At 37.9% G+C, this 13721-nt stretch overlaps 1 pseudogene; it reads left to right on the top strand.

Annotated features, from left to right (window-relative positions):
* The first annotated feature begins 6177 nt into the window (after nt 1–6177).
* LOC118241294 lies at nt 6178–11160 on the top strand (annotated as a pseudogene).
* The last annotated feature ends 2561 nt before the right edge of the window (nt 11161–13721 follow it).

Here is a 13721-nt window from a genome sequence, read left to right as displayed (position 1 = left end):
GGACTCCACTGCTAGCAGCACACAGTATCAAATAATGCTACAGCAAATGTTAGCTAGACAATGTCTACAGACCACCCTATTTCAGTGAAAATAACAAGTCAGTCACTTACAGTGAGAGACTTTGGCACATTTGTAATGTGCAGAGCCCAAATACCAAGCCCCGTGAATTAAGTTAATATTGTGTATTTATCTTTATCTAAACTGAAGGACACATGTTAACATGAACTCACACTTAAATTTAAACATTCCACTACATTTCAACTCATTCACTGGTCCATGTTAGAAATGTGTTTCCTGTTTGGTGACTGGATCAAAGCAGTTTATTATCTATATTTTTAATTTCCCTCTGGGATTAATAAAGTTCCTATCTATCTATCTATCTATCTATCTATCTATCTATCTATCTATCTATCTATCTATCTATCTATCTATCTATCTATCTATCTATCTATCTATCTATCTATCTATCTATCTATCTATCTATCTATCTTGATATGAGTATTGGTATGATATCAGTAAATACTAAAAGATTTTGTACTCGTACTCACACCTGGACTGAGAAGAATGGCATTCATGCACCACTAGACATGACCATACACACTAACTGTGAACATGCTTCACTGGCTCATCAACTCCTTTTCATTCCTCTGACTGATCCCCTCATCCCATTAATACCATTCTGACTGCTCTAGTAGTGTTTGTCTTTACTACATCTATAATGATGCTGGCTGACAGCAGTGACACTGAAGACCTGTGACCACATGACACAATATGGCAAGAGACTTTATTTACAGGAACGTACGTAATACTGTATGAATGTATGACGTTATCCCTTTTTTGTGTATTATCTATTTATTTATGTGTTGCAAAATACATATATTATTTTCCACTGAAATTATTGCAGTTTATGAATTTTTATTTAATGCATAAGCCACACCTCCAACTATATAACGCAGAGTTTGATATGACAAGTCACATTTCCTCTTCATGTCTGATAGCAGGAATGGTTTGTATATTACTTCTGTTTCTCCTGTTCCATGGCATTGGTAAGTAATACTAATCTCATTTACATTATAAAACAGAGAGAGTAAAACATTGTTTTGAAGAAGTCATCAAGATAAAGATGATTTTTCAGGTGTTCATGGTTATCCTCAAACAGGTTGTGTTTATTTTTCATTTTTTGAATTGCAGATTTGCTCCCAGTGACTCTGGGCTCTCCAGTCACTCTAGTATTGGTGGCAGAACCTGGTGATGATGTCACCATTTGGTACCAGAGTGAACAAACAACATCAACTTATGTATACGGGTTTAAGCACACAGATAGTTCTGTGCCAGTTTACATTTCTTGCCAATATTACAAAATATTTTCTCCAAGCAGCCTCTGCTATTTTGTCAATCAAAGTAAACGAATTGTGATGACTGTAAACTCCCAGAACATCTCTCTGACAATAAAAGCAGTTAATCACACTGATTCAGGACTTTATTACTGTGGCACTCAGCCAACAGACTTAATTTCCTTCAGCAATGCAACATATTTACAAGTGACAGGTAACTTTCTGTGCAGTCACATTACATTACTCATTAACAAACATTTATATAGCATGATTGATTAAAAATGGGTATGCTTCATGACCTGTTCTATATGTAACTGTATTAATCAATAAACAATGTTTTTCAGAGCGAAATGAAACACTTTTCAACAGCAGTTCTGAAGGTTTGTATTCTCATTTTCTTCTGCTGATCATTTTCTGTTTTTTGTTTAAGTAATTGGATATGGACTATGCTCTCTTCATTTTGCTGTTTGCATTCTGGTTTTTAAAACATAAATGTGAATCAGCTGCAAGAATGAGATCAACCACATTGGGCTGTCAAATGTACAGATTTCAAAAGAACTCTTTACTCTTAACATTCTAAATGAATAATTCTTAACATTCTTTTAATCTTCTTCAGCTCACTGCTCTTCAGATGTAGTCATGCTGACGGTGGTGTTCAGTGCTGTGATTGTGATTCTCATCGGTGTTCTTCTAGTCTTGCTGAAGAGGATAAAACAGCACAGAGACGGTACTGCTGATACTGCTGTTTAAAGATCATCCATTAACCTCTTCTGTATATATATGACACCCACACACACACACACTTCGTATTTATGCTCATATTTCTATCATATATGATATCATGTATATAATATTTACACTCAGTTCTACATCCACAGCTAAATTCCTTTGACTATTTTGTCTGTTTTCTACAGTAATTGGCTCTAAAGTTAAACAACACAAAGAGGTAATTCTGAACATACATGGAAAATCAATGAAATCCACACAAATTTACAATAGAGTTGATGAAATATGGCTTTGTGTTAACTCGGTAAGATGTGTAAACTCTAGGGAAATTCCAGTGTGCTTTAGTTTACAATTATCATGAAGGAATTATATAGGATTACATAGATCAAATAGACAAACAAGATTAAATTCTACTCAAGTAAATATTCAAAACAAATAAATACACAACAAGAAGCATTGTAGCATATTGTGGGTCAGAATAGAAAGTGTCTCCACTGTTTGTAAACTAAAAGATCTTCAGCCACTGGATTATTTTGCATTTGAAAGGAAAAGATTTTGGTGTGATATTCTTAAATTTACAGAACTAGCTACACAATTAAACAGTTAAGGAAATAATATAATATAACATAATATATAATTATTTTCAATTTTAAAAACATTACACAGTGTTAATTAATTCCTCTGTTACTTGTTTTAATGTGACTAATATTTTTTTATTACATCTTGACTTTTAATAGGAGCAGGATCCTAACTCAGTGAACTACGCAACTGTACAGTTCTCTGACAGGGTAGTGGGATATGGCGAAATGGTGGATCCTCAGGTTGTGTATTCTACAGTAAGACCTTAACAGTGTATTGGAGCAGAACAAGGTTATACACTGTTCCTACACTGTTTGCAGCAGCTTTATATACATTATTAACACAGTAGTTCATGAATAGTAATCACACATCATGTTACTTTGTACATATAGTAAACAGTGTAGTTTTGCATGTAGTAAACAGTGTCAGTGTCATCAAATGCAAAAACATTAGAGGCTGTTTTGAAGATCTTTAAACACTGTTGTAACTGAGCACTGAGTGTGATGTGTCACAAACTGGATTAACCCAGGGGGATTTGATGTGACCAATACAAGGGTGGAAGGTGAGCTATTATATTCACACTGATTCACATTTTATACCTGTAGTTTACTGATCTAGAATTTAATTTTTTGCATGTATTTTGGGCCAGCTTGTGTTCAGTCTGTAAACAAAACCCTTTAAACAGAGAGGTGTTCAGATTATCCACAGACCCAGTTGTCATACCAAAAGGTTAATTTATTGTTATGGTTAAACACTTCAGCAATGGAGCTAAAGACTTAAAATCTGCACATCCTTTTGTATTTTTAAAATGGACTATTTAGTCCTTTAAATATGAGTAGTTGCTTATTTGTTTACTTTTATGTTTTGGTTTTATTTGTATTTGTCTGTGTTTGTGTAGAAAAGCATTTTGTTACAAAAAAAGGAAGTACAACAAAAGTGCAAATGTATATGGTATCTCACAAATGTGGGTACACCAACAGTACAATTATAAATACACTTTCTTTTATGTGTATCTGTTTTAGCTATATTATTGGCTTGATTTGTGTGTTGGCTCATATGTATAAAATGTGTTCCAAAGAGAAAATGCTTTGTCTTGTTTTGATTTGATGTTTGAAAAGATGAAATATGTGACTGGATTCTTTACTCCATTTTTATTAAAGTGTATTCTCTGTGCTCTGTTTTTGCTGCAATGTTCTGTTGTAATAAATCACATGAAAGGTCTTTACATCATGTGAAAATATCAAGTTTTGTATGACTTAAGTATGATCATACATGTAGATGAATTTATTGATAATTTCGATTAAAAGAAAGTGAACAAACCAAGCTCTGATAACCTGTAATCACACTGCAATGACAATGGGATTTTGCTTTTATTAAGATCAGATTTTGTAACATGATAAATTAGTTGCCTCTGTTAAAATTATATTTTTAGTTTAATTGAAATTGCACCTTGACTTATTCAGTTCATTATTTGATCCTCATATTAATACAATTAATTGTTTAAAAAATGCAAAGAATGGAGAAGTGAATCTGTCTCTGGCATAACTACCACATAGAACAAATAGATGAAAGCTTTGTCCTTTAACAAGAAGATCGATTTGTGCAAACGGTGAGATAACTGAAGATAACGGGCCTAGGGCCTGGAATATTTTTGTAGTGTGAAATATTTTGCTAGTTATACCATCTTCATATTGCATTAGATGTGAGAACTAGTGTAAATGTCAATTTTACAAGAAAGTTCAGGAACCAAACTCTCATTGGTGAACTTCCATTCACAGTTCAGTGACACCGGGATGGTGACTTTGTAACGGGGGTGGGATGATGTGCGAACACACTTGCGAGGTGCTTGCGCCTTGGATCGTATGCGGAACGGAACTAACGAGAGATCCCATATTGAGAGTGACAAATAGAATTAAATAAATAAACAAATAAAGAAATAAATAGATAAATAAGAGGTTTAATAACAAACAGACAATCACAGAAAAAAAAAACAGAACAGACAGGTTAACATAAGAAAACAGACTAACAATGTGAGTACGGGAACAGGAAAAAGGGGGGTGTACACTTAAGGAAGACTAAACGATGAGCATAAAGACTCAGAGAAGCGGGAATAGCGTAGAATTGGGCTACGTAAGATAAACAAACAATATTCACGACGAAGATACACGTAACAGAACTAAACAAAAAAAGCAACAGGTAGCAAGGGAAACTAAACAAAGAGTGCAAGGAGAAAACATGAGAACGCGGGGCGAGGAATGAGTAGCGAGATAAAACAGGAGATAACGAAACACAAATGAGCGAAGACAAATGAGAGCTAACAACACATAGGAGCGAGGACAAACGGGATCTTTCAGATCACTTTCAGATCTGCAGTCACTTGTAGATGTAGTTTTACTTGGACCCCCATGGGTCATTATTCAGATAAAATGAAAACAATAGATGTATTTAATTAGATAAAAGTGAAAGTATAGATGTATGTATCACAAAGTCATAATAACAGTTATTTATTTTCTTTTAATATCAATTGACAGCATGTGTTATGTCTAATTTGCTCCACATTGGTAAATTAATTGCTAAACTCACAATGAGATTAAACCCAGAGATTAAACCCAGATTAACTTAATTTAAAAATTAAAGCAACCCTACCCCTTTTAACTAAAATTATAATGTAAGCATTAGTACAGCTAGATAATCTAGATTATTATACCTTCATTTTGCTACAACATGAAGTGCTGCAAAACAATTACAGAACATGACAATGCTATTAAACTGTTATTTTCCATCATTAATATAATTTTCAAAACATTTATGCAATTTCGCAATTGTACTAACTCTCTAACTTCCATTGTTAGCCCTAGACTGATCTGTATATAAAATAGGTTATTGGTGTCATGACACGTCCACCTCCTCTTGACTCCTCCCCATGTCAATGTGATGTCCTGTTTGTGTTTGCCTGTGTGTGCGCGTGTGTGGCTATGCCTCTCCTTGTTATTCTAGTATGTGTTATACCTGCCTCTCTTCATTAGCATGTATATTTAAGCGCATGAATGCAAGTCAGTCTACCAATGTGTTTGACCCCATGTATGCTGTGTATCAGCTGCTTCATTGTGTGTTAAGACTGCCTGTTACATTATAAATAGTGTTAGTGCTTAATGTTCTTCATGTCTGGTTTCGTTTTGTTCTGTGTGATAATAAACGTCTGTGGTGTGTGAACCATGGCTCTTCTTCACATCCTGCCTTGCCTCCCATTTCACAGAAACACCGCCGATGAAGGATGCCTCGAGCCAAGGGGAAGAAGATGGGGAAGAAGCAGTGTAGCTGCCCCAACCCAACCCATATAGGGGAATCCTCCATATCTGTGGGAACACACTGCCATCACAGTCGGGGAGAGTGTCCTTGGAGGATTTTGGGGGGCCCTGATAGTGGTCCAGGGTAAGTCTCTGCAGAGTCCTACCTGCCTTCGCTGGACTACCAAGACCTGTATGACCATGAATACCGGTATCCAGGGTCAGACTCTGTGGGGACCTACTTGCCCCCCATGGACCACCAGGATGGTTATGAGGATTACAGCAAGGAGTATGACGACGTCAGCCTCAAGTCAGACACGGAATCTGACTGCTCCGGGGATCTGTTGATGGAGGTGGAAGTGGCCCTCCATGAGGATTCCAATGCGGGTTCACAGGAGGATTCAGCAGAGTCCTAAAAGCACACCGCTCTAGAGCCTGCAAGCCTCCCTGTATCACCTTTAAAGAGGCACCATCATCAAAGGACACTCCCTCACCTGAGGCACACAGCTCTCGAGCCTGTATGCCTCCTTATGTGCCTAGAAAAGGAGAAAAACAAGCACCTCCAATGCCCGCTCCACAGACAGGCAGTTTACCTGTCCTCCGGCTCATCAACGCAAAAGGAGACACCATCATTGCCTAAGCCAGCAGCAAGTTCCACCCCTTGGACTTGCCAGAACTCGCCACAACTGGCAAAAGGGTGACTGGTCGGCTCTCCGGTCAACCTACCTGGACTCTTTTCTAATCCTTTTTTTGTGGTTCTGTTGCACATTACTGTGCAGCTCCCTTTGTCTCCCTTACTGTCTGTTCCTGTTCACATCAGTGTGCCTATCGCTGTGTCTGGTGTTGTCTTGGTCGCTGTTGTCCTCCCCTTTGTTCTGTCCTCTCTGGCCCCTGTCAGGTCACTCAGTCCTCTGGCCTCGCCATTTGAAGTTGGCCTGGGGGCTGTGGCCCAATAGGCTGGCACGCTGGGAGTTGCACTATGTGGGGGGTCCTGTCACAGCACGGCCCCCTCCTCCTGACTCCTCCCCATGTCAATGTGATGTCCTGTTGGTGTTTGCCGATGTGTGTGTGTGTGTGTGTGTGTGTGTGTGTGTGTGTGTGTGTGTGTGTGTGTGTATCTACCTGGCTATGCCTCTCCTTATTAGTCTATTATGTCTTACACCTGTCTCTCATCATTAGCGTGTATATGTAAGTGCGTGTATGTAAATCAGTCTTCAGCGGTGTTTGAGTCCATGCATGCTGTGTATCAGCTGCTTCATTGTGTTAAAACTGCAGCTTATGTTGTAAGTAGCTCAGTGGTTAATGTTCTTGACTTGTAAGGGCAAAGCTACTGGTTCAAGCCACCACACTGTTGCCGCTGTTGGGGCCCTGAACAAGGTCCTTAACCTTTAATTGCTCAAGTTGTACTCAGTCATAATTGTAAGTTACTTTGGATAAAAGTGTCAAGTAAGTAGTGTTAGTGCTTAATTTTCGTGTTTGGTTTCGATTTGTTCTGTGGGTTAATAAACGTCTGTGTCGTGTGAACCACGGCTCTTCTTTGCATCTTGCCTCACCTCCCACATCACAGGTGGTTGATATTCAACTGCGACCTCTGGTGAATTTCTCTCAGCTTGCAGCTGAACTAAGAACAGAATAGAAGCTCTCATCTTTGTGGTTAAAATACATCTCACACTACTGAAAGAAATGTCCAGTATAAATGACAGTGTATTTAACTGAAAGGTTTTAAAAATGTTTCAGGTTTTAGCTGATGTAAAGGCATAAAACACAGATCAAATATGTCAGGTCTTTACCACTTAATAATATAGTGTACTGACAATATATGTTAAAGACAGGTGTACAGGTTTTGGAAAAATAATAAAAACTTCATTTTTAATACCGTTGCTTATGTATAGACACATTTCATAATGATTGTATGACTGTGTTTCATATGTAAAATGTAAATTTTCCTTCATCTTACATTAAGTAATTAATCTGTTCCTGTATAATGTACTGAAGTGATCTGCAAAGCGTAAGTATCCACCAGCAATTGCAATAGATCTACGCAGTCTTTAGGAATGAAATGTACAGACCAGGAGTGGAACAGTAAATCATTTTACAACATATATACAGTCACACCCAGGAAATATAAGGCTTCTTTCTAAATGCACAATATAGTACTTTAATGCTTCTCTGTCAGGCATTTACAACATAAAATATGGCTGATGGTCCACTGATGGTTGGTAGGTGCTGAGAACCAAGAAATATCCTCTGACGAAAAAATGTCCTCAGAACTGAGAAATTTCAGGAATGCTAGTGTTGTCAATGCTGGAGTTAACCAGCATGCAGCCTCTTGGTTTATGGCTACTAACCTGTAGTGCTTACAGCCTAACTGAATGGTTAATGGCACACATTAACCAATACAAGATACTGTATAAAACCTTTCTATTTTGTGAAAGGAATTGCTAACTAAATCATTGTGTTTCATATCCTGGTGCTTATTTAGAGGATGGGAGATCTCTTTTTTTTATAGATACATTTCTGGCTATTGTGAACAGGTGGTCAAATCAGTTTTAGTGTTACTGTGCTGGCTTGGTATCCCTGAGAGTGGTGGTTTAAAGCCCACCTTGAGCTACATAGTTTTCTAGTTGGGGAAGTTCACAAAATAGTTCCCCAGGTCCTGCTAGTGTTAACTCCTAGTTGGGCTTGTTAGTGTTAACTCCTATTTAGTTAAACCTGCTTTTTGGCATTTGTTTCATTGTTTTTTCCAGCTTCCTACCCAGATGGCAAAAATCCAGCCACAACTTAACCCAAATTAAACTATAACTCAGGATAAATGTCATTTCATCTCACTATGGACTGCACATTGTATTCGACTGTAATAACAAACTATCTATTTGACATGAAAAAGAAAAAAAACAGCTCTGCGACAATACACAGAATTTACTAGAAGCACTCTAGGTTCAATATGCATACAGCATACATCTATGCATATTTATAAATATGCTTAGAAATTCATAGAAATTGACAGAAAACCCTGATGTTGCTCTGTGAGGGAAAATGCTTAATGCTTGCTTAAAGGAGGACTAAGGAATATGTGACCTTTATGTTACCTTTGCCCTCATCTTGACCAGTCCGCAAGAAATGCGAATAGAGAAGTGATGGAGTATGACAGTTATCGCTTAACTGTTGCTGGGCAGGGGAGCAGCAATAGGGAGTAACAATTTGTTTTTAGCAGGAAAGAATGTTCAAGGACGGTTGAGAGGCCTGGCACCTGGTGTCATGAGATTAGCTCATGAGAGAACAATGGGGAATGATGCAAACACACAAAATCACTTAGATGGATAATATTTAGTTTGTTGTGTGGTAACTCCAAATCTTCTAGATTAGGGAGAGCCTTCATGAAATAGCCTTTTAAAGTAAACAGTCTACCTGAGCCAAGAAGGAGTCTCTTCAAATTATATAAACTGAAAAGTGTATCGTTCCAGGGTGGTCAAAGGATTTCTGTAAATCTGAAGTTTCTTTAATTGTGTTAAACTGGTGAAGTCTGAGCATGTTAATGTAGTTATGGAATTGTAGGTAAGGTCTAGAACCTCCAAGGTGGACAGATTTCTGATGTCAGCAGGAACGTTATTCAGTTTGTTATAGGACACATCCAAGCTTTGGAGGTTACTCATTGATTTAAATGTCAGTTTTGTTATGTTTGTTATGTTAGAGATATTGTTTCTAGACACATCCAGTACAGTAGTTAACCCCATAACACGCCACGCCCCCTAGCGGGCCCTCCGCGGGCCCAAACTTGCATACTCAAATAGATTACTTGATTAAATCGATCATTCTTAAAGTACAGTACATTTATCAACATAACATTTCTTAGGACTAATACAAGTACCTGCTTACCGATTTTCAGCCATCTACATGTATCCTTTCGCCAGAAATTGTACGCTGAAGTCATCGTGTTTTTCGGGTAAAATTTCCACAAAAACGTGCCTGTCCTTTTAAGTTGCCTTTTAAAACATTCTTCCGGTATAAGATAAGTTCAGATTTTGTCATAGAAAATTCAATTACCATCAAAACAACTGCATGACATATTTAAATAGTATAGGGAGTGTTAGCAAAGTTCTCTAACTGCGTGCCACTTCTGTGCGTAAAAGCGACGTTCTTGTTCCGATTCCGTGCCTTCGTAAAATACCCAAACTACGCAAGCCTTTGGTTAACTGAAAAAGCACGCTACTGACGTAAAACTGTTGCTGAATAGAGCATTAGACCCCCTTTTCTTCTTTATATTGATTTTTATTGGCTGTTGCAGCGCCATTGTTTTGGAGTGGACAACAATTCACACCTATGTGTGAAAGGAGAAGGGGAGGGAGGGTGACTAACATTTACTTCCAGGTGTTTCCAAGAGTGTCCAGGGCAAGATGCTTGATTGGCAGTAGTTTCATCAAATAGAGGAGGCTTAGATGAAAACTTAGCCCACTTGCCTTGTTTCGTCATCCCTTTAATGTTTAATAAGACTATAAATGTGGATTTACAAGTAAATGATTTTTCATGTGAATGTGACAACACCTGGTTTATTAACTGGGCAAACACCAAAAATGAAACACAAGTTTTAAATGCTGATCAGTTCACGTGCAGCTACCCATCAAATCTCAAAGGAAGTCGAGCGATTGATCTTGATATAAACTCATGCACTGTTTATGTGGGATTTATATGTTTTGTCTCCACCACATTTTTACTCCTTCTGACCCTACTCAGTTCATTCATCTATCACTTCTTGAAATGGCAGGTTGTTATGCTTACTATCATTTGCTTTCATTTGTGTATGAAAAAAAGGCAACAGAGAAAGCAAACGCTCCAGGGCTTACAGTATGATGCTTTTATTTCCTACAACACCCATGATGAACTGTGGGTTATGAGAGAGCAGTTACCCCAGCTAGAGGGAGAGCAGGGCTGGAGGTTGTGTCTGTACCATAGGGACTTCCAGCCAAGAAAACCCATCATAGATAACATTGTGGATGGTATCTACAGCAGCCACAAGACCATCTGGGTGATCACCACCTGGAGAGTGAGTGGTGCTCTAGAGAGATCCAGGTGGCAAGTTTTGACTCTTTGATGAGAAAAATGACATCCTAATCTTGATGTTCCTGGAGGATATTCCAACACATCCGTTGTCTCCATTCCACAGGATGAGAGATCTAATCAAGAAACACACCTATCTCAGCTGGCCCAAATCACAGCATTGCATCCAGTCCTTCTAGCAGAAATTGAGAACCGCTCTCCAATCCAATGTGGAAAGCAGGACTCAATTCTGTGAAGACAACTAAGGTTCTCGCAACATCTTGGGTAAACTGGAGCCTCATGTCAAATGTCAAATTAAAATTGATTTGTGTGGTGCTTTTACAAGTTTCAGAATGTGAACCCATCTTCCTCTGGCCAGCACTGGATAGCAAACACATTACAAATAAAGCTGATTTTTCAAGTTAACTATTTACTTTAAATGAACAATAGTAGCTTATAAGATTAACGAAATGACTAACCAAGATACCAAGATCTGCTCCAATAATCTAACTTGAAAACAAATTTCCGAAAGCTTGAGTAAACAAATAAGTTTATAACAAATAACAAATGAGTCCTGATGTCTGTAAGCTTATTCCAAAGCTGCAGAGTTGTATGAAAATGTTCTTCCCCTGCTTTAACTTTCAGCATTCAAAGTACTAACCAATAACCAGCAACATGTGATCTACATGGGTATGAAAGTTCACAACAATATACAGGTTTAGTCAGGTACTGAGTGAGATGTACTGTAGCACTAGCCCGAGTGCCATTGGGCGTGGAACAGGACGCTCAGACTCCCTCGACGGTGACGGTGACATTTATTTATATACAACACAGACAGTAATGGTGGCATTCACACATGACATTAACAGAAAACATAAACACACTAAACCCTGACAAACAACGACTGTAACATGTACACAGGCTAGACAAACATGGATACTAACATAAGCTTTGGTAGACAAACATACAATGACCAACAGTGAGGGGCGCACCGACAGGGCTTTAAATAGACTAACAAACACTAACAATTAACCCCGTACAGGTGCCAAAAACAAGAGTAAACCCCCTGCACACGGCAGGCCGTACCACGTGATTTGGGGGGCGTCTCGTGACGTGTACATGTTATGTCAGTTGTGCCTGGGGCTGCACTCGGATCAAGCAAAACCATTAAAGACATGTATCCTTGATGAGAGGACAGCAAAAATAATTTTCACCAACCTTTCTGGAGCGCGGTATTTTAAAAAGCTTTTAGAAGGCTAAAGTTTATTCATATACAAATATCCATGTCTTTGGATAAATGGTGTTTGAAGTAATCAAAGAAAATGATTTCCAAACACTTGTGTGGTTTAACACATTGTCAGTTTAATTCAGTTTTATTTTTTCAGTGTACAAATTAGCACTACAAATTCACTGAAGTCAGCAATGTGGAAAATAAGGTAATAATGCATACATTTTAAGGCTAGATTCATATAACCAAGGCACATGACTAATGTACCAAAAACACACATTAGACTAATATTGCAAATGTGTTCTCTAGCTTAGCTAAGACATTGGTTATTAGAAAAAAGAGAGCACTATTACATAGTTAGTTAGCTAGATACATACCAAGCTAGTAAAATGAGAAATATAACCAGTAGATAGATCAAATGCCCATGCTATAAATGATTGTTAATAAACAAGATTACGTTTCGTAATAGGTTTTACTTTTAGGATAAGTTTTAAGTGTAACATCAAAGGTTTTTTTTACCTGTTTTTACCAGTGGGAATTCCTAATTCTGACTACTGGTTCAGGTTGTTTGTTGCTCTCTGGTGCAGCCTTTTCTATCTGTCTCAAATCTAAATGGTTGAATTTCGTTGTTATGACATACAGTCACCCCAACTGTCATCTTCAACAAATTCAAAAATATCTTTGGAATCTGAAGAACCAGCACTGGAAAATTCACAGTCCACGTCAGTCATAATGGTGTTTGATGTAGGCATTGTTCACTGTTGTCCACCATTAGCCTTTAATTGTCATTTTTGAAATCTCACTATAGTTATGCATGTTCTTTTGGACAAAGTGTGAACCCCTCCATGTAGCCAGCGTATGAAAATCATTAGTTCTTAGGGAGTATTCCAATCTTTTTTTTTTTTTTAAAGCTTATTTAACTTTTTTTTTTTCTTCTAATATTTACATAGTTTATATTTATTTTGAATTTGGAGCTGTCAAAATTATGTCCTGAACATTAATCTGTTTTTTGGCCTCTCCTCATCTTGGGTTACTGTGAAGGAGTAACAGACACCAGCCTGGTAATGGCACCAATTTATCTATAATGCTGTATCATAATACTGTAAACCCCCCATCCCCCACCCCCACCCCCACCCACTATATACGATACAGATCATAATACTGTATACCACACAGCTCGTGATATCTGTGTGGTAAGCTTGAATGGAATGTTTTACAACATCTGCTTCAAAGCCTTTACTGCACAACCTGATTACCTCTTTTTGACAAACAAAAACAGACATTGTGTAATGGTTTGTGTCTACTGGAAACATCATTCCACTTTTTTATTATCAACATCACTCCAGATTCACTTCCTTATTAAGACCTTACCATTGCAAAAATAACACAGCCCAACTTCTTTATTCTATTCATGCAAGTATATCCAGCCCCTTCATACATGAGGTCAACGGTCAAAGCCCGATCTGTACCTTGAGTACTTCGAACCTCAGGTACGGCTCGGCTTGAAATACCTTGCTTCTGGACTCATGGACG

The sequence above is a fragment of the Electrophorus electricus genome, chromosome 5, assembly GCF_013358815.1.
Source record: "Electrophorus electricus isolate fEleEle1 chromosome 5, fEleEle1.pri, whole genome shotgun sequence".
Classification (NCBI taxonomy): Eukaryota; Metazoa; Chordata; class Actinopteri; order Gymnotiformes; family Gymnotidae; genus Electrophorus; species Electrophorus electricus.
This window is presented reverse-complemented; position numbering and strand designations above follow the sequence as displayed.